This window comes from Macrobrachium rosenbergii, chromosome 4 (genome assembly GCF_040412425.1).
Source record: "Macrobrachium rosenbergii isolate ZJJX-2024 chromosome 4, ASM4041242v1, whole genome shotgun sequence".
Lineage (NCBI taxonomy): Eukaryota > Metazoa > Arthropoda > Malacostraca > Decapoda > Palaemonidae > Macrobrachium > Macrobrachium rosenbergii.
The window spans coordinates 48,497,579-48,519,942 of NC_089744.1; the positions used below are offsets into that span (position 1 = coordinate 48,497,579).

General features: G+C 39.8%; 1 protein-coding gene across 1 annotated transcript in view; it reads right to left on the reverse strand.

Annotated features, from left to right (window-relative positions):
• LOC136834094 (heterogeneous nuclear ribonucleoprotein R-like) overlaps positions 1 to 22,364 on the reverse strand; it is a 711,768-nt gene that overhangs the window by 366,646 nt on the left and 322,758 nt on the right. The gene's annotated exons all lie outside the window — the stretch shown is intronic.

Here is a 22,364-nt window from a genome sequence, read left to right on the forward strand (position 1 = left end):
GTCTTTGTTGAAATGTATAACATTTGATACGCGTCTTGGGGGAAGTCATTCAACTGGCATATTTCACTTCAAGGGCAAGAGTAGATAAATAGGCCTACTTAAATCATTGTAAGAAAATAACTTGAATGTAGCATTTTTTCATGAATTCCTTTCGACCGTTTGTTTCCCTCATCGTAACCACAGATGTTATTGAAAATTCATTCGTTATCACAAGGAAGTAAATGGCTTAGAATTTCGCATATAAGAGTACAAACACTTTGACCCATTAAGACATTATCAGATGAAGTAATGACTGAAGATGAAAGGAAAAGTATAAAAAACGAGAAACCTTGCGAGTAAGCACGCAAACTATTACATGAATGCGAAAACATCGAGTTAGAGCACCTGACTTAAAATTGAAACCGATTCTACTGTTAGGAGCTCGAGACGATACCGTGGTATCCGATGGAAAATTATTGACGTTTCATGTAAACGCCCTCCCCCTTCCTTTCAGGGAAATCGTCGCTCGGACAGCGATTTTCATTAATTAACTTTAGCATACTGTGTATATACGAATAATTACTTTAAGGTTTTCTCAGGTCTGGAAGCTACAATGAACTGTTAACGCCAATATTTCGAACTCTACAAACATTGTATAATCCTCCTTAAAAGAAACGCGTACTGTAGATTTCTTTTTAGTAGATTTTCTTCAAACCTTGCTTCTTCAGAGGAAGCTTACGATACCCTCGGAATACCGCATTAAGACCACCTCTCCACACTTAACAAAGACGGATAAATTTCACGAAATAAAGACAGATAAATAACATTTCCTGGTTTATAAATGCAGTAGTTCTATTGTCTCCCAATTCTCGCTGTGCGGAGGTTCGTAATTTCATGGTACCTAATAACCTCATGACCGTGCCTGATGTTTCTGGAATGCCGAATTCCTCCCTGTAATCTCGTGTAGAGCTTCGCTATTGGGAATAGGTCGTGCCACTTTTTGGAGTCTGTGGCTACTTCAAAATTATGTCATGATGATGAGTTGTCCTAAGCAAACGTGTGGTGACGTGATAGTAAATCACACTGGTTGGTAAATTAGTCCCGGCTGCCATATTGCTAGCTTAAAAAAAAAAAAAAAAAAAAAAAAAAACTCAACAAAAATAACATGAACCCATTCAATGTTATGAAGCAGAACAAGATGGAAGAGCTTTCTCTTTCCCTATAATTTCACCCCCTCCCCCTTTTTTTTAGACAAGAACAGCAGCGCTTCGTTCAAGACTGACCTTTACTCTCGTCTTCCTTTCTTTTCCTCGTAATATGAAGAGTGTTCGTTTAGGTTTACAATAGGCCATCATACACTTAGTCATTAATTAAGTTGCAGAGGTATAGAGAGACAAGTTAAGTTACAGATTTACTATTATGTAGCTTACGAAGGCATTAGGTCAAGTTACTTCAACAAGTACAAAGGTATTTGTTGAAGCATGTAGACATGCATTGCAACAAATCATAAACACAAAGAGCTTGGAAGTCCTACTCCATTTTATACCTGCTCCATGTCATCTTCACATAATGTAACGCGAACACATGCACGGTGCATGTGGATAAGTGCACCAACTCTACAGTATCCACTTCCAGTTATGGAGCTCTTACGTACGAAAGCTAAGTGTCAGTCGCTGTTTTACTCCAGAAGAGACCAAAGACACTTTTTTTTTAATATAATTAGATGAAAGTTTAGTCTTCTCTCGCAAAAGGAACGTAGTGTTCGGCAGCTCAGTTGCTTACCACTATGTTTTAACACAAGATCCGCATTAGGTAAAGAGTACGGTAGAAATGATAGCAATTTCTCCATGTTGTGAATAATCACTGCAGAAGAGCGACATCAAATGTGCGCGATTTAAAGGACTCGCTAAAAAAGCTAAACTCTTCAAGGCCATATTCAACGGTTTTCGTAATATGGTCCACAGAAATTTAGTGAAAGCTCAAATGCCTGTCTCTTAAGAGGTAACCCATGATATATTGGGATTCTCTTTTTAGACTGAAATAAAACAGTTGGCAAAGACAAATCATTTTGCATCTCTACGTGAGTTTCCGAGTTCTAAGAGCACACGAATCCCGGACAAGGGACTGAGTATTTCACAAGCAAATCCTCCTTAAGAAGGTAGGGCACTGAGAAAAGCATGCTCTAATCTGCCTCATCAAAGGTGTCGATTTACATGATTCAGGAAACGCAGAGTAAGGCGGAGAATTCTGCACCAGAAGTGAATGGGATGACGGGTTGACAAATGAGGTTGACCACCTGATGGATTGTCAAATCTGTGTTCGCCATCTTAAGTTAACTGCAAGAAATGATCAATGAATCGTTGCTTCTTCATTTAGCAAACACCGTCCATCCTTTCGCTACTCTTATGACGTGAAATGGACAAACACGCAACAGCAGCTAGAAAAAAGGAATTACGCTCCGAGACAAACCAGCTGTTGCTGTTGAAGAAGCCAGCAAACCATTCAAATTCTACTATGGAAAACTGAACTTTGTAATATCTACTGCGCGTAATAGCTTTCTTAATGCTATTGTCATTTTTGTTGCCATTATTAATCACTGATATGAGACTTGGAACCTCACTCATCAATGGAATGCATGGTTACGTTAAGCTGTACCAGAAGTATTTAATTTTCTTCACAGCTGTACTGGAGGTATTATGGAAGACGGCGATCCGTAGGTTGAATGAGATTTCAATGGTGCCTAGTGTCACGTTCCCGTCTTAATTTTCTGATGTCTATTTCTCACGAGGGGTTTGCTGTGTACAAGTTAGTTTGCTTGTTTATTTCATTTTTATTTGCTTGTTACCTTAATAAGTATTCTATTACACACCTCGTCATGTTTTCCTCTTTTTTTCACGATTTCGAACATTCTACTTTGGATCCTTGGTGATTAGGGCTGCTCCAGAAGTAAAGCCCCTTGCTGCCATAGGGCCAGTGAGAGCTGTTAATCAGCTCAGTGGTCTGGTAAAACTAAGGAATACTTAACTCAACTTAAACCTAATCTAAGATAAAAAACATTGTTCCAACGAATAAACATTATATAATAATGATTTTGTTGATAATATATGATGGCTTTTGGTAAACTTCCGTGTAATTCCCCATTACAAGGTTCATAGCCTGCAGGTTTTGAACAACAGCTTTTATTGCCTTGCTAGCAAAACAAGAGGAGTGACTTACGAAATGACAACAATGCACTGTTTTCACATGATAATTCGAGAAGTACCAGGCACTGAGACTTTCCCTTTTTTTGCTCCTTGGATTCATTAGCGTAGCCTGAATTTTAGCTGGGAGGTTGAGATGGAGCTAAAAGATCTTCGCGCAAAATTGACAATTATTCTTTTCCATAGAGCAATGCCAATATTTTGTCATTAGTTTATAACCACATGACAATGTACTGTTTTTGTTGATTGCAAGCCGTAAACTAGTTACATATGTTTATTCTTATGATTGTCATAACTTATGTTTCTACTTGCCAAAATGAAGAAGGGACGAACTAGAACCTACATTTAAGTGCACTCTCTTGGAGTGTTATGATTTTCGAATCAGAGCTTCCGATTTCGTGGAGCTCTCTGCCTTGGGCAGGATAAGATAAACATTGTGCCCGTGAGGGGCATTTTGCACATTACTATCTATCTACCTATCTATCTATCAATATATATATGTATATATATATATATATATATATATATATATATATATATATATATATATATATATATATATATATATATAATAAAGAGAAACTGCACAAACTAGTAAAATGGTATGAGTGTTTTCACGAGAGTAAAATGGACCTAGAGTAAGACTATACAGGTAAGCAAAAACAAAGAAAATGGAGGAGCGAATGTTGGAAAAGATGGTGGAAAAACGGCTGATTTGTTACGGCATTTGGGAATAAATATAAAAGTTGGTAGGATGAGATAAGAAGTGAGTTATACAGGAACAGCAAGAAAGGTAGCAGATGGTGTGCCAAAGGTTGGAAAGAGAGCTGAAATATCTATGGAAGCCAAGATGGCAATAAATGAAGGAATTGTTGAGCCACCTCTCCTTTACGGAGATGAAGTAATTTTTTATACTGAATGTGAATGGAAGAAATGCTGGACTGTGGAGCTGGAGTATTTGCCTCGTATATGCAGCATAATAAAAACCGATAGACTGAGGAATGTGGCGCAGGTAGAATAAATGGTAAAGATGTTTGCTTAGGTAAAAAGGTGGATCAGAGTATTATGAGATGGTCTGGCTATGTTACAAGAGTGAATTGCGATTGAAAAGTGTATAATTCATTGGCGTTAGAGGAGGAAATGAAGGTCTATAACGGCTGAATAGATAGCATGGAAGATGTATTGGAAAGGATGGTCCTTAATATCCAAGAGGAGTGAGGATGGGGGTGGCAATGTGTATGGGGGTTCGTTACTCTGCTGATGAGCCATCTGTGAGTGTTTAAAGTGGCTAGTGTGGAAGCACTATTGCACTGGAAGTGATCCATAATAACGTATATATAAGAAGCTCTCGCAGGAAAAAGTGGAAGAAAAGATCGTAGACTCCGAGATTTCGTCTGTGATCAGGTCTTGAAATTAAGACGAAAGCTCAGGGTCTACGATCTTTCCTTTCACCTTTTCCTGAGAGCGCTTCTAATATTTATATGCCACGGGACCATTGTGATATTAGATGAATATGTGTGTGCGTGTGTGTGTGTGTATGTATTGGCATTTAGAGTTCACCTTTTATATTAGAATATCAGCATCATCAGTTTTCACTATAATTTAACCCTAATAATGATTATTATTATGAGTTAATATTGTGATTCTGATTATCACATTAATGTCAGTAAAAGTAGCAGAAACATCCGCAATAATAATACTAGTAATAATAATAATGAGTATTATGAACTAAAGGTATATTTATATTATCACTACCAATATTATTGATGCTATTGGTCTTGTTGTTATGTAATATCAAAACAACGACAAGAAGAAGGAGATATAAAGGGGAAGACTCACTTAAACTTCACCATTTCAAGACTACTCGCTACTGGATATAACGAGCTAGACCGTTACGTAATCGAGATACAATGCAAGCCTCCTACCGGTCACCTCTGGAACTCCCGACATCCATGGGTCTCTCTCTCTCCCTCACACACATACAGTACATACACACACAAAGGCACGTTTGGTCATAACAAACAAACTTTCATATCATATGATAGGAGCTGGTACATAAATAGCATTATCCCCCACCCCCGGGGCCTTTCTCTCTCTCTCCTAGTGTAATAAAGAAACAACCTCTCAAACAGATACCGGAAATACAACCCTCTCTCTCTCTCTGAAATGCACGATCAAGTTTTATCTTTTTACGGGCACTTAGTGTGCATGATCATACACGGTTAGGGAGTATGAAAGCGAGAGAAAAGAAAGATTTCTCATATTATCACCAGTTGTCTTTACCTCATATTTCGTCATAGCAACTGAAATAACTGGATATGCTAAACAAGGTAGCAAGTTCTTATTTGCAATATCTATGCAATATCTAGTTTTTTTTCTCTAACCAAGCATTCATTCATAAACAGTAAGGCCAGCTGAGCACTGAATGGAGTAACTGGTAATAGTGTAACGATGTACGTCGCTCTGCGTAATAAGTTCATGAGCAAATAATCAAGAGTAGAGCGGATTTGCATTTAATTTTCAATTCTTCCCCTTCTATACTATTATTCAAGTCAATGGTTTCGAGTTTTTGCGTTTTTTCTTCATAATCGAAGCGTACAGATGCACGAAGCTTTGACAAAATACCCACGAACCGGATGATAACAGTTGTACTTTCAGTAAGGATATTTGCTGTAGTAACAGTCACCTGGGTCCACGTGAAACGTTGTATTAGAAAGAGACTGTCTCGGGTGGTCTCCCCACCCTTTCAAAACGGTTGCACCCCAAGGTACGGCAATACTTAAGGAACCATACCTCCAGATTTCCCAGAGCAGCTGGCTTTATCGAATGCATTGCAGACTTGTTGTGAAATGATGTATGAACAACTACAAGCGAAATACTAAAGGGAAATTTGACAAGGATATATACCTTCTACCCAAGCATATGTTTGCATGTACACACGGATGCGAATATGTTTTCCATGTATATATACTGTGTTTATATATATATATATATATATATATATATATATATATATATATATATATATATATATATATATATATATATATATATATATATGTTACAGTATGGTAAATCCTGGGATTTCACGAAATCACTAGGTAATTTGTGAAATGAGGGCTAGTACTAAACACAGCGAAACAGTGATTTATCTACACTGTTTCGTGGTGTTTAGTACTAGCCCCTGGGGGTCAAATGTATTTTGCTGGTTAATAGTAGGCCTTGGGAGATCAAATGTCCCTAGGTGCATTTGATCCCCCAGGGGCAAGTACTAGCCCTCGGGGGTCAAATGTTCCTATGTGAATTGGTCATTTCACAAATTCCATAGGGATTTCATGAAATCCCTGATTTCACACATTTCATGCATATATATATATATATATATATATATATATATATATATATATATATATATATATATATATATATATATATATATATATATATATATATATATATATATATATATATATATATATTTACTAAAAGGACCTCATTCAAACTGGATGGTATCTAATGGAGTATTTATTCAGAAAAAGTTACAAGCTTTCTTGGACAACCAGTCCACATTATCAAGTATCCGTACAGTGACTGGTTGTCCAAGAAAACTTGTAACTTTTTCTGAATAAATACTCCATTAGATACCATCCAGTTTGAATGAGGTCCTTTTAGTAATTGCACTAACGCACAAAACAATTGTGTATGTGATAAAGTTAATATATATATATATATATATATATATATATATATAATATATATATATGAGAACTATTTCATGCTTGCTTGAATTCATGACACATTCTTTTCTGTCCGATGAGGATTTGTGAAAACATCGGACGGTACAAGATAATCCACAAGAAGAGATTAATGTAGATGTTCAATCAGCAAAGTTCATATGAGAAAGAGGAAGAGACACAGGAGGGTAAAAATCACATGGTAATGCATTTATAACTCTACATTATATCCTTTGAAGGTATCTCAAGTTCCGGCATTATAAAATGTATAATATATATATATATATATATATATATATATATATATATATATATATATATATATATATATACATAAATATATATATATATATATTTAAATGAGAATATTATACGTGTATATATATTTTAATGCTATTGAATATTAAGATAAATATATATATATATAATATATATACACATAAATACACACATAATATTTAAATGAGAACTATTAACGTGTGCTTTTTAATGCTATTGAATATTAAGATAAAGTACCCCTTAATAATCGAATTCAGTATACATTGCGAATAACTTACTCATAATGGCATTATCAATGATAAGTGAATCTGCCAGCGCTCTGGGTGTAAGTTATTCCCAAGGTTAACTGAATTCGATATTAAGGAATATTTGTTCGAAATACATAATACATACTTATATATATATATATATATATATATATATATATACTGTATATATATATATATATTGTATATATTGTATATATATATGTATATATATGCATTACATATTGCTATAAGATTCTGCAGACTGCATGATTGCATCTGCATATCTCGTACCAAGCCAGCCCACTACCCTCAAATTAAAATAAAACGAATAACCTCCCATCATGCATCTGTGATTCTGGGAACCGCACGGCTTCAACTCCTATCATGCGTCTGTGACCCATGGGTCAGCCCCTATAAAAGGGAGCTGCTGACCAGCACTCGCAGAAAGAATGACTTGAGATTCCGAGGGAATCAGACGAGGGATGACACAGCCTGACTCCTTCGCTCCCTTTTACCTCTTGGCCTAGCGTCCGCCAGTCATAGCTTTGGCCCCCCAACGAGTGCTATAGTCCGTCGTCAATAGCCTAAGGAGACGTCCTTGAGGATAAGGTAATGTGAGATGTGGAGATTGCAGGTGACCTTTCCTTCCTCTTTTACTAACTTTCATCATACCTTCCTTTCCATACCTGGAGTGATACTAGTGACCTGTTTGTTGATTATTTTTGTGCACTGATGAAGTGTTATTTTTGTGTTTTCTGAATAGTTATAAGAGAGGAATCCCCTGCCTTCAGCAGAAACCTCATCAGAGCCAAAATCCATTCATCAGGTAATCTCTTGACTGTATCATTGCAGATCACACCTGACACTGTGAACTGACTCTGCCCTGATTGTATGCTCCCATTGCACTAGCTAAGACGGGGGTGCTCTTGTAGAATCTTCCCGCATCGAGTGCCAAGAAGGCCCTCTCACCCATAGAAGTAATTCACATATTCCATCAGTCCCCCTCAGTAGCGCAGGCTCACGCTCTGCTTGTGCGCTGTCCCCTTTTTTAGTATTTGTTATCAAGTATTTTCTCAAGTATAAACCAGTGCTGTAACGTGTCAGGACCCTAGTGGCCCTCCACAACCTTGAATTAATTGTCAAGACAGTCTTGTCATCATTTTGAGATTTTCTCTTATAATTACCTGTATAATGATTGATTGAATGACACTGCTGTGTGGAAGCATGGTCGGATGCGACCTCCCACCCCCTAGTGCCAATAAACTCAAGGCACTGCATTCACATTGAGCATTTGGCGACCTGGCCTAGCATATATCTTGCACATTGCATATATTGCAAAAGATTGCATTGGCAACGTCCTAGTTAGCATTTGCTAGAGGAATATTGCAAGATTGAAACGAACATGCTTTTTGAGTGAAAAGCCATCATACACACACAATCAGACAGAAAGGTACACCACGTGAGTATTTCATTTCATGTCATACTATTGATGGAATCATTCATGAAAGGGAATTAATAACTAACCAGAGTAAATTGCATGCAACCAAAAGTTTGCTGCTATTGCATGTTAGTGAATTGCATGTTTTAAGAGATAGGATTTAGCTAGGCAGTGCAGTGAAGTGTTAACAGAAGGGAAAGTGTGACTGATTCCAATATAAGTGTTTCAGACAATTTGGAGGCTGAATAGATAGGAACACCGAATCTGACAACCACAGTTAAGAACAATGGGATGTCTAGACTTGATCACACCGTTAGTAACCAGTTAGGGATACACTCGGTCTTGCTAATATCGAATTCCTCAGTTCATTTTGCACTGAAGGTTGCTGAATTGATTTCACATGTGTGCACCCCACTGAGGTAGCAAGAATCGTTTTCCAGAAATTAGCATGAGTCTCTGGGCATCTCAGAAGGCAGATACAGGTCGAGACAGAAGAGGTGCGCATGCTCTGAACAACACGAGCATGTGCAGAAGCCCAGTCTGCCGAGAGATTGAACGAAAAGTGTCGTATTGTTCACTAAAGTTTCAAAACTCCTAGTACGAGACTTGAAAATTCCGTTACGCTCTCCTACCAAAATCATTTTTCATGCATTTCATTCATCTCATTCATTCATCATATAGGTGCATTTTACTTGTACGCCCCAACCCCTCCTGATAATAATTTACATTTCTCTCCTTACTAAAACCCCATTGAGGCTTACCTCCTGTTATTTTGATTGGTTACTGATTGATGAACATGCTCATGACCAGCTGCCTTGGTTGACTGATGAACACGCTCATGACGAGTCTCCCTTGACTGATTGATGAATACATTCATGATGAGCCCCTCTTGACTGAACTTTGATTGAACACTCTCATGACTACTTATTTTAATTAGCACAACAACAGTGAATTCTGTAGTAGCCCCCCACAAAGGGTTACCCCTCTCACACTGAGTGCCAGAACTGATTGACTGAGAGTTCTACAGAACGCCCCCTGCACAAGGCACCTTGAAGGGCCTATGTATTTTGATTGACTGAACCTATAACCTCTGTGCTATAGCCAGTACCATCCATGTGCATGTTATCCTCATCCATTGAATGAACCTTGAGTTCTCTGGAACCCACTCCCTAAGTGCCATTTGAAGAAGTGCCAACTCCAGTGCCAGTGCCTGCACCGTCTAACTCAGAAGCAACATGGCACTCAAAGAACACAAAGCTATCGTGGATCTGGGGGAACCGAGCTCCTCCAGTGGGCCGACAAGAGGCTTAAGCTCCTGAAGGAAGAAGAAAGACAACCGAGAGAGGAAGAAGAACGACATGAGCTTGCCCTCAAGGAGAAGGAACTCGAGATCAAGCAAGTGAGATAAGCTGCTGCTGACACCCAGTTGGCACTCCCTCGGCCAGCCCAAACCCCTCCACGAGTTCCCATTCCTCCCTACCTCATCCATCCACTGATCCCGAAGTGGGCTGAGGATAAGCCCGAAGAATGGCTTGATCACACAGAGGACCTCCTAACAATGTACTCCCCCTCTGCTGCCAAAATCGCCTTGCTGCTTGCTAAACAATTGGACGGCAAAGCCTTGGCCACCTTCCACGCTTTAGACAGCGGGCACAAGGACAACCTGAATGAGGTACGACGAACCATGATCAAGGCATACAAGATCACGCCCGAATGCCTGAGACAGCGTGGTGCCAACTCCTGAAGGAGGCAGGTCAGACCTGGTCCAGTTGGTCGTATCATAAGAACAGAGCCTACAACTGCTGGTTGGAAGCCCTAGAGTGCAGGAATTTCCAAACCTTGAAAGAGATGATGCAGCTTGAGGACCTCATGTCCTACGACCCCATTGACCTCACAATGCTCCTGTGTGGTCAGTGTCCTGAGACTCTCGGTGCTTGCTGCCGCCTCAGATGAGTAGGACACATTCCACCATGACAAGAGCTCCCTGAATCGGAAGATCCACCCATGGAGCGACAACTACGGGTCGCAACGCCCAAAGAATAGCACCCTCATATGCCAGCATCGTAAGAAGAGCTGCCATGCTGCCGAGCAGTGCCGCTCTAAGGCCAATGCGCCCCCAAAGCAACCCTCCAAGCAAGCTGATGGGATCCCTCCCAGCGAGAAGTCTGCTCCTGGAACTACCACATCCTCCTCAAGGTCCGCCCCGGCGAGGTCTTACCATAATGCCCTCTGCGTAGACTGAGGTCAGAAGGGACATCGATCTGCCACTTTCACTTTCCTTGGATGCAAGAAGTGCTCCCCACTGAAGGCAATGGTGAATCTTGCCGTAGGTTGGCAACCCGTTGAAGGGGCAACCAGAATATATGTGCTTATCGCACCCCCCAACAGCTCCTTGCCACCCCAAGAATGGCCGCAGCTAGTCGACATGGGTGCGTCTGTCAACATTATTTCCAAGGGTCAGGTGCCTCTGGGTGCCATTATTGATGAAGATCAACAAGTGAGGGTTGGCTGGCCAAATAACCGAATCGAGGATGCCCCAATGGTGCATCTGCTGGTCACTGACCAGCGATCCACCCGTGAAAGCGAACACCTGTTCGGGGTGGTTGATCACTGCAACCTACCCTCTCCTCTTAGGCCAAAGCATCCAGAGCTGGCTCAGCCTCCAGTTACATCTGCCCCCACTGCCAGATGAACCCTCTCCCCGGCTTCAACAACACAGCGACCCCCCTCCAAGCCAGCCCTGCCCCTGCACTGCTGCCATGGTCGCTGTCTCTGCTCAACACCACACAAGGCTCTACCGACTCCCCTGCAGCACCCGCTCTCCTTGTCACAGATGCTTCTGCCTCAGGTCTGCTCCGGGAGGAACTGATAAGGGTACAAAAGGAAGACACTCACCTATGACACCTCTGGACTGATGCCCACATGATGGAGGAGGAACTTCTGGATCTTGTGAAGGATGCCTACCTGATAGACGACGACGTACTCTACTGGGTAACCCAAGGATGGCACGAGCCTGCCCAAGTAATTCATCGACTGGTAGCAGTACCTCACACCCTTCAGTCAAAGCTCCTCCCAACTGGCTCGCAACAGGATCAGAGGATACTCTGGGGTCACCCGTACTCTGAAGACCGTGACAGGGAAGTTTTTCTGGCCTAACATGAGAAAGTCGGTGAAGGCTTTCAAATCCTTGTGCCCCACATGCCAGATCACTAGACGCCCCCGTGAAGTCGTCCCCAAGGCACCCATGAGAAACATACCCTCTGTCAGCGTTCCCTTTAAGGACGTCATCATTGACTATTATATGCCCCAAGGGCGCATCAAGAGCAAAAGTGGCAATGCCCATTGCCTAAGCATCATTGACAGGTTCACCTGCTACCGAGGCCATTCCCGTGAGAAGTGAGGGCTCAAAAAATGCCATGAAGGCCCTTATCCAGTTCTTCCACCATTTTGGGTTCCCACCACGATTCAGACAGATCAAGGGCGACACTTCATGTCAACTTGGGAAGAAAACCTCCCTTAAGCACTCTTTGCCACTCACCAGGCGCCCTTGGAAATGCTCAGGTACAGCCCCTTCGAACTCCTGTGCACCCATTCAACCAAGGGCCCCCTCAACATACTGTACGAGGCCTAGGCCAAACCAGGATGTGCTGAGTGGGTGGAGGAACTCCCTGATATCCAGAAGAAACTACGAGCTTCTTGGGCGGTTGCACAAGCTATGGAACAGGCCACGCAAGAATGGGTGAAACTAAGATTAGATAAAAGTATGACAGCACGAGCTTTCGATGTCGGCAACGAAGTCTTGGTCCTCTGTACCGGTGCCACACCCTCCCTGGAAACCCAGTTCATAGGGCCCCACCAAGTACTGCAGAAGAGAGGAGGCCTTACCTACTTAGTGGACTGTGTAAAGAGGCACACAAAAATGGCTCCACCTAAATCTGCTGAAACCCTACTGCTGCCAGGAACTGGAACTGACAACGCCCGGCCCTATCTCAAAGGTGGGAGCCCTCACCACCTTGCCACCTCCAGCCACCAACCCCAAATGCCAAGATATTGTGCAAATGCTGCCACAACATCGGCTAACAATGCAGGATCAATTGGGATGCATTGACGTGACTGAGCACATGATCATCATGCACGAAAATATGACTCCCATCACCCAGGGCTACTACCAGGTCAATCCATAGCTAGCGGAAAGGATCCAACAACAAGCCCAGCTGCAACTTGACCTGGGCCTGATAGAGGATAGCTGCAGCCAGTGATCCTCCCTAGTCATCCTAGTACCAAAGGAAGGGGGTGGAGATCAATTGTGCATCGATCTTCACAAGCTGAATTAGGTTACCAAACCAGAGCCATAGCCTCTGCCGCAGATTGAAGTATGATTGGACAGCTTAGGTAGTGCCCCATTCCTCAGCAAGATTGATTTAGAGAAGAGGTACTGGTAGGTGCCATTGTTAGAGGAGTTGTGCCCCCTGACTGTATTCACCACACCCAGGGGCATGTACCAGTGTAAGGTCATGCCATTTGGCCTTAAGAATGCCCCAAGCTGCTTTCAACGCCTCATGAACAAGGTTCTGGCTGGAATAAGGAATTGCGTCATGTACTTAGACGATATCATAATCTACGCTAATTCTTGGGAAGAACACCTGAGCACTCTTATGGAAGTGTTAGCCACCCTACAACCAGCGAAGTTGGTCATAAACCTGAAGAAGTGCCAGTTTGGCGTAGCTAAGATTACCTACCTCGGTCATCAAGTCGGCAGTGGCAAACTGATGGCAAAGGATGCCAGTGTCAAAGCCATCCGAGAGATGATGTATCAGAAGATGAAATGGGACGTGCAGCAATTTTTGGTAATGGTGCAATAATTCCAGAAGTTCATCCCAAATTTCACTGATGTGGCTGCGCCCATCACAAACCTCTTCAGGGGAAACCAGACCTTCTGATGCATGCCCGAGTGCCAGAAGGCATAAGACCAACTAAAAGCCGTACTCACCAGCCAGCCTGTTCTTCACACCCCAAACTACGAGCAACTGTTCAACCTGGCAGTTGATGCTAGCAATATAGGAATTGGTGCTGCTATGTTCCAGGAAGACAATGGCATTCGGAATCACATCACCTATTATTGTAAAAAAGCTCAACCCAGCCCAGACCAGATACAGCTCAGTCAAGAAAGAGCTCTTGGCATGATCCTCGCTATGAAGCATTTCGAATCTTACCATGCAAATCATAAATTTCCCTTGACCGACCTCACAGACCATAACCCCTTCAAGTATCTCACTACGTTCAGGAATCAAAATAAGCCCCCCTTCCCCCTCAGATCTTGATCCCCCTTTTCCTGGAAACAGTGAGTCTCATTCTCTCTTCCTCTCTCACAGGACCCTGGCATTGGGATTAGTGGATAAATGGCCACCGGCATAGCCAGAGGACACCATGAGCGCAGAAGGATCCTATCTTAAAAGGATTGGTGCCAAATTAAGGTGTGGTGCCATGTGGGGACCACATGGACCTATCTGCCATCATGCATCTGTGACTGTGGGCACCGCATGGCTTCAACTCCTGTCATGCATCCGTGACCCGTAGGTCAGCCCCTATAAAAAAGAGCTGCTGATCTGTGCCCACAGAGAGAACGACTTAAGATTCCAAAGGAACCAGACGAGAGGTGATACAGCCTCACTCCTTCGCCCCATTATACCTCTTGACCTAGCGTCTGCCAGTCATAGCTTTGCCCCTCCCATCCCGTGCCCCCCACCCCCAAAAGTGCCATAGTCCATCGTCAATAGCCCAGGGAGATGTCCGTGGGGTTAAGGTAATATGAGACATGGAGATTGCAGGTCACCTTTCCTTTTTTTCACTAATTTTCATCATAATTTCCTTTCCATACCTGGAGTGATGTTAGTGACCTGTTTGTTGATTATGTGCATTGATGAAGTGTTATTATTGTATTTTGTGAATATTTATGAAAGAGGAATCCATTCATCAGGTAACCTCTTGACTGTATCATTGTAGATCAAACCTGACACTGTGAACTGACTCTGCCCTGATTGTATGCTCCCATCGCTCCCACTAAGACAGGAGTGCCCTTGCAGAATCTTCCTGCATCGAGTGCCAAGAAGGCCCTCTCACCCTTAGACGTAATTCACATATTCCATCAGTCCCAGCCTCAGTAGTGCAGGCTCATGTTCTGCTTGTGTGTTGTTCCCTTTTTTAGTAATTGTTATTAAGTATTTTCTCTAGCATCAACCAGTGCTGTAATGTATCAGTACCATAGTGGCCCTCCACAACCTTGAATTAATTGTCAATGCATTCTTGTCATCATTTTGAGATTTTCTCTTATAATTACCTGTATAATTGATTGATTGAATGATACTGCTATGTAAGGAAGCATGGTTGGATGTGACCTCCCCTCCCTTGTGCCAATAAACTCAAGGTCCTGCATTCACATCTAGCAATATATATATATATATATATATATATATATATATATATATATATATATATATATATATATATATATATATATATATAATATATATATATATATATATATATATATATATATATATATATATATATATATATATATATATATATATATATAAATACATACATACATACATACATACATACATATACTCCAACATCAGAGCTGCAGCTCTCGAAATCATAACTCATAGGCATCCAGGGAAAGGCACTCAATACAGCTGATAATTTTAGGAAAAAATGTCTAAATCTATTTCAGAGAGAACTGCCTGCACTGAACCTAAAATTAATCCCCAAAAATCCTTGTACCACTGGGTCCTTTTTCAAGCTCGAGGACAAAGTTAGTCCGTTGTTTACATCCAACGTCGTTTACAAGTATACTTGCCCCAGGTGTAACCAGGGGACTTACGTTGGATGTACCAAAAGACTGCTGAGGGTACGCATAGTCGTCCATAGAGGAGTTAGCTTCCAAACAGGGAGCAGATTGTCCAACCCAGAACAATCCAACATAAGGAATCATTCGAAATTATGCAAAACACTCATACACAACAACGACTTTCGAATAATAGGACAAACACAGAAAGACAGTGACTTAACAACCTTAGAATCCATAATGATAAAATTAAAAGTTCCATCATTGAACACCTAAACATCATCCACTCAGCTGTTTATTGCTTGATGGTCCTATTTGCCTTATTGTTACCTTGTTTTCTCCTTTTTATTATTTGTGTTTTAATTTGTATTTTTCTCTCCTTCTTTCAATAGTCTTGTTTTAGCTCCCATCTGGGTAGGTCTTTCTTTTAGTGTCATGTCATGGTGCCTCTGATATTTTTAAAAGAATTAGCATTTTAAATGAGACAATACTGTAGTGTTTTTAATCAGTTGTTGTAATAAATGTTTTTATGATTAATTATTGAGTCAGCTCGCTGTTTTTCAGCCTTGAAAATGCAACAATGTAGTTGTGAAACATCGGCATTAGGAATAAACTATCAGCTGTATTGAGTGCCTTTCCCTGGATGCCAACGAGTTACATACATATATATACATACATACATACATACAAACATACATACATACATACATACATACATACATACATACCGGGTGTTTCGAAATTAGAGGCTCCCCCTCCACAGAACAAATGGAAAGTTATGAAGTTTTCTGCTATAGCCTACCTCCAAGTACATTATTTTAAGTTTCTATTATGCTATTTTTCATTTTACATTTCTTGTATTTTCAGACTGAGTGACGGAGTTAGATACAGCCATGGCTAACGACTCAGAGGAAATCAGATGGATTGACTGAATCCAGGCTATAACCTTCAGAGAGGCCAGGGATGCTGGTGCATCCTTCATTTCATGTTCCTGGATAGCTAAATACATTAAAAGAGATGAATCCTTTGTTAAAAGAAACAGCAACAAAAATCCATATGACTGTCATCGCGAAAAGGATGAGAATCTTGGAAGGCCTGAAGTCCTTTCTCAGGAGTCAAAAGACATCATAGCTAAGGCAGTGGGTAGACCAAGAAAGTCTTTACGTAATTGGTGCTTGAACTAGAAACAAAAAGGGGAAAGAAGAGGAGTTATAGTGTTGTATATCGTGAGTTGAAAATATCTGGTATCAAGCCATTTCATGTTATCAGCAAGCCCAACATCACTCAGCAACAGAGAGAAGACCGTGCATGGTTTTGTGGTTCATTTCTTAAAGATTGGGATGAAACTGACTTTCTCCATGTTGCCGCATCAAATGAATTCTTCATTTACACAGTCAGGAAGCCAAATCATAAAAATGACATCATTTGGGCTGCAAAGTTGGATGATATCAGCGATGATGTGCGCTATCGCCAAGTTGTGAAATTTCCTGAATGCTTGGGAATTTTCCTCTGTTTCACAGCCAAACAGTTAATGTGGATCATCAAAGAAAAAGGACAGTCATGGAATGGCGAATACTTCAGAGAAACTGTGCTTACTGGTGGAGTATTTCCTTTCCTCAAAGATCCTGAAAATGTGTTATCTGTTGAAGAAGTCACATTTTTGCATGGTAAGGCACCATGTTTTAAGGCTCTTCAGACACAGGAGCTGCTTCGAAACAGTGGAATCTATTTCTTCTCATCAAGTGGATTTCCAGGTAGCTCTCCTGACCTTTATGTGCGTGAAAACATTGGCAGTATCTTAAAGGATCGTGTTGAAGCGCGCATACCAAGCCTCGATGACCTGCGAAGAGAGGTGACTGAAGTGCTCAGGGAAATGGAGTTTGAGTCTCAGCTTTTTTGCAATTTGCTGAAATTATACCCCTCAAGAATGCAGGCTGTGGTACAGGCAGATGGAGGCCACACAAAATATTAAATTCTCAGAGAGAAACTTAAATAAATACCTGTTCTGAATTACTGTTGTTTTTGTCCACATCAATTTTATTTTATGGTGCAGAGGAGGGGGGGCTCTAATTTCGAAACACCCTGTATATGTATGTATGTATGTATGTATGTATGTATGTATGTATGTATGTATGTATATATATATATATATATATATATATATATATATATATATATGATAGATAAATATAAGTACATATATAAACATACATATACATATTATATGTGTGTGTGCATGTGTGTGTACGGGTGTGGGTTTTTGTATGTGTGTGTGAGTTTGTGAGACTAAAAATGCCTCTGGGCTGGGTTGAAGAATATGAAATGGTGGTTGAGCAAAATGATTTAGATACTACAGTAAGTATAAGAAGAAAAGACGACGTTGCTGGTACGTATGGAGTTCCTGGGGAAGATGATAATGGAATGTCTTAAGGAAATGCTTGGAAAGGAGTTTGATTGGTGGAAATAAAGGGTTTTCGAAAACGAACATCCACGAGAGAGAAAAAATAGAAAATATTTTGTTTGTACAGTGTAGATAGATGAGAAGACCAGTCTCTGGAGGCCTATTTAATCATTATTTGATAGAAGCAAAAGGCAAGAGAGACTATATATTACAGGTGGGGGAGGAAGGAGCGAAAAATATGGCTGCAAATGTAAATTAGACAAATCAATTGGATTAGAAGACAGCGAAAAGAACAAGGAGGAGAAAATGAGTAAAATTTGGGCTTAGAAATGGATTTATTCATCTACTCTTGCCACATGTATGTGGCAAAAGTAGATGCAGAATTTGCAAAATTCCATAATAGGATCTTAGGGACACTGCAGAGTATTTGTGGGTATAAGACAGTAGGAAAAGGGAGTAAAGAGCTTGCAAAAGTAGGGTTATACATAAGTCTAGTTCGCTCTGTATTGCTATACAGACATGAGGCATGATATAACAAGCAAACTATTTCCTACAAGATTTTTTCCATTTGAAAATGAAACTTTAAGAAGAATATTAGGGTTCAGAGGGCATGAAATAATGATGAAAGGAAGTTAGACATGGCTTGGACATGGCCTTTGCACAACCTTTGGGAAAAAATAGGGCGTGATAGTGTCAGTTTGGCTCATGGGGGCACCAGGATGGTTAGAAGACGCAGATTCGCTTGTATTAGAACAATGAGAAGGAGGCTAGAGATGAGTGGAGATTTGTGGAAGACAAAGCATAACATCAAGCAGTACTGGGGGACAAGATATATATATATATATATATATATATATATATATATATATATATATATATATATATATATATATATATATATATATATATATATATATATATATATATATATATATTTAAGACCGGATAAATAGAGAGGGTTGGTCAGAAATGACATCCGTCAATAAAACATCTGCCAAAATAAATTGTGAAATGAACCGTCCAATGATTATTAAGAACACCTCGAAAAGGCTCATTACACAGCGACCTCGACTAGGGATTAAGCTGAGGAAGAGAAGACGATATATGCGCATAAATACACACAGAAATGACATCCGTCAATCAAACATCTGCCAAAATAAATTGTGAAATGAACCGTCCAATGAGTATTAGGAACACCTCGACAAGGCTCATTAAAACTGCGACCTCGACTAGGGATTAAGCTGAGGAAAATACGACGATATATGCACATAAATACACACACACATGTATGTATGTATACATACATATACTTAGATATAATAAGCACGACAAGCTTTGAACTCAGACAAGAAATAAATGAAGACCTTCTTCCGTGGTGGGATTCGATCTCATGTACACTAGTAATACTGGGATGATTATCCGTTCAACTATTCTTTGAAGAAAGATACTAGCTGATACGCACATAAATCAGTCGTTTTCAAATACATACACTAGAACTGTAACAGACCCATTCTTATCATCTTAAAATATCGTTTTATCGGTCTATTGGAGTCATGTACTGTATTACCACAAATCCGGTGAAAGTGACACACACACACACACACACACACACACACACACACACACACACATATATATATATATATATATATATATATATATATATATATATATATATATATATATATATAATATATTTATATATATGTATATCACTTTCACCGGATTAGTGTATCAAAATAATATGTGTGTGTGTTTGTGTGTTGAATTTTTTCCAGCTCGAACATAGCTCCCATGACTTGAGACCTCAGAGCAATTTCCTATCTTTATTTTGTATTGTTCTTAAAGCTGTTTGTCTTGAGAATTGTTGATTCTCTGAAGTGGTTTGTTCTTACAATGGTCATTCGAAGGTTATTTTTGCCAGCCGATTTAGTCTCGCTATATGTGCGTGTATATATAAATAAATTAATCAATTAATAAAGACATACATACATACCTATATACATATTTATGTATATATATATATTTATATATATATATATATATATATATATATATATATATATATATATATATATATATATAAATTAATCAATTAATGGACATACATTCATACACACACATATATATACATATGTATGTGTGTGTGTGTGTGCGCGTGTGCGTATACATGATGTGAAAGATATTTGTCTATAGGGTTTTATAGTGTATGTCCAGTTTATGTCACAGTATGGGTCTTTATTTGTTTTTGTTGTTCGTCTTTTGAAGTTTAAGAAAACTCAATGATTCGGTGACAGCTCACTGGAGTACATTGCTTATCTACGGAATTAATAATAAAAAAAAAGCTTAAACGGACATTCAAATGGAGAAAGAATAACAATGATGATAATACCTATATTCCACCAATAATTTACGGTACATTATGGGAATTACATAAATTATGCTTCAAATGCTTTAATATTATTAGCATTTCACATCGAAAATGTATTGAAAAACTGACATCATAGAAACTGCTTTCAAATCTCCGTCAACCTCTTGCAACACTGCGAAGGAATACTATCTATTCATACACAATCTTTCAAGCCTCGAAGAAGTACCTACACGACTACGCCTCCCTCACATATGAAAGAGGACGCAAAATTATCCTTACATTGGCGGTAGAATGTGAACGGAAGACGTAGCCTTCACCAAAACATTCCATTAACATTCTAGAGCCTATTATCAGTTTTGCAACTTACATAGAAGTAGACAACTTTTAACAGATATTCGAGCAATGGTCAGAGATTTGCAGTGATACACAGGACATTTTTCGTAAAACAGTTTTAACCAAACAGCCCTATCTATTCTCCTTTTGCAAAACATGCATTACTCCTAGCAATTTATACCCAAGAATAAAATAGAACACAGTAGGTTTTAGGCCAAAGACCAACCGCTGGGACCTATGAGGTCATTCAGTGCTGACACGGAAATTGATAGTAAAAATGTTTGAAAGGTGTAACAGGAGGAAAACCTCGCAGTTGCATTATGAATCATTTGTGAGGAGAGGGTGGAAAGGATGATGGAAGAAAGAGGTTATGAATGGAGGTACAGTAAAAGGAAAGAAAGGGGTTGCAGCTAGGGGCCTAAGGGACTCTGCAAGGAAACCTTAAGTAATGCCTACAGTGCACCGCATGAGGTGCAATGACGGCACTAACCCCTATGGGGAATTCATACCCAAGGACCACTTAATTCATACCCAAGGATCACTCAATTCACACCCAAGGATCACTCCTTGACACTGTTGTGCAAATCATTCTAACATATTGATCCTGGAACAGTCATGGCTTCCTCAGCTAAATGCTTCTTCCTTGGCACGAAAAGATCATTTCTCTGCTTTGCTGACCCTTCTATGTAGTCACTGACGGGAAAAAGGTGCGTACAAACGTCGTGCAGCACCTTTTGCTCACGCCAAATTTCTGCATAAGAAGAGTAACGTGGTCATAATCATTTCCTCAAATGACCACTGGCTATATTAGAAGCAAAAGTACTTTTTTTTGTAATTTTGCTGATGTCGTTTTACTATACTCATTCCAGGTAGTTGAGCAATTTGTATATAAATGCGATTGATTAATGACTCCACAACTGTTTTCCTGCCGGCCATTAAATTTTCTTTATTTCGATTTAAGAAATTCAAAATATCATCAGCTTGAGAACACATCTTTTTCACGTGCTTATCAAAACTTAAAAACTGATCCATTAAAACTCCTAGATTTTTAATGGTACTGCCAGGCTTTGTAAGTGACGCGCTCACTTGAATGCATATATCTTCTAGTATTCTAAAAAATTTTTTCTCGGGAACAAATCAATATTTCTCCGCATTTAGTGTCAATATTTCTCCGCATTTAGTGTCAATTCGTTATCCGCAAAATATTCCGTTATTTTTTTTCTAAACTATTTTCACACTTACCAACAATGTCTACTACCTATGCGTCACTTCCTGAAATGAAATATCGGCTATCATCAGCAGAACAACAAAGGACAATCATTAACTGATTCCTGAAGGTCATTTACCTCTTTGTTAAACAGGAGAAGACTTAAAACTAATCCCTGAGGGACACCATATTCAATATGTTTTGTACTAGATACACAAGTATCAACTTTAACAGAATGTGTTCTTACACTCAAATAGTTATTAAACCAAGATTCATCAGTGACAACAAAAATCGAGTTTTTGAATTAAAAATGGCCACTTGAGT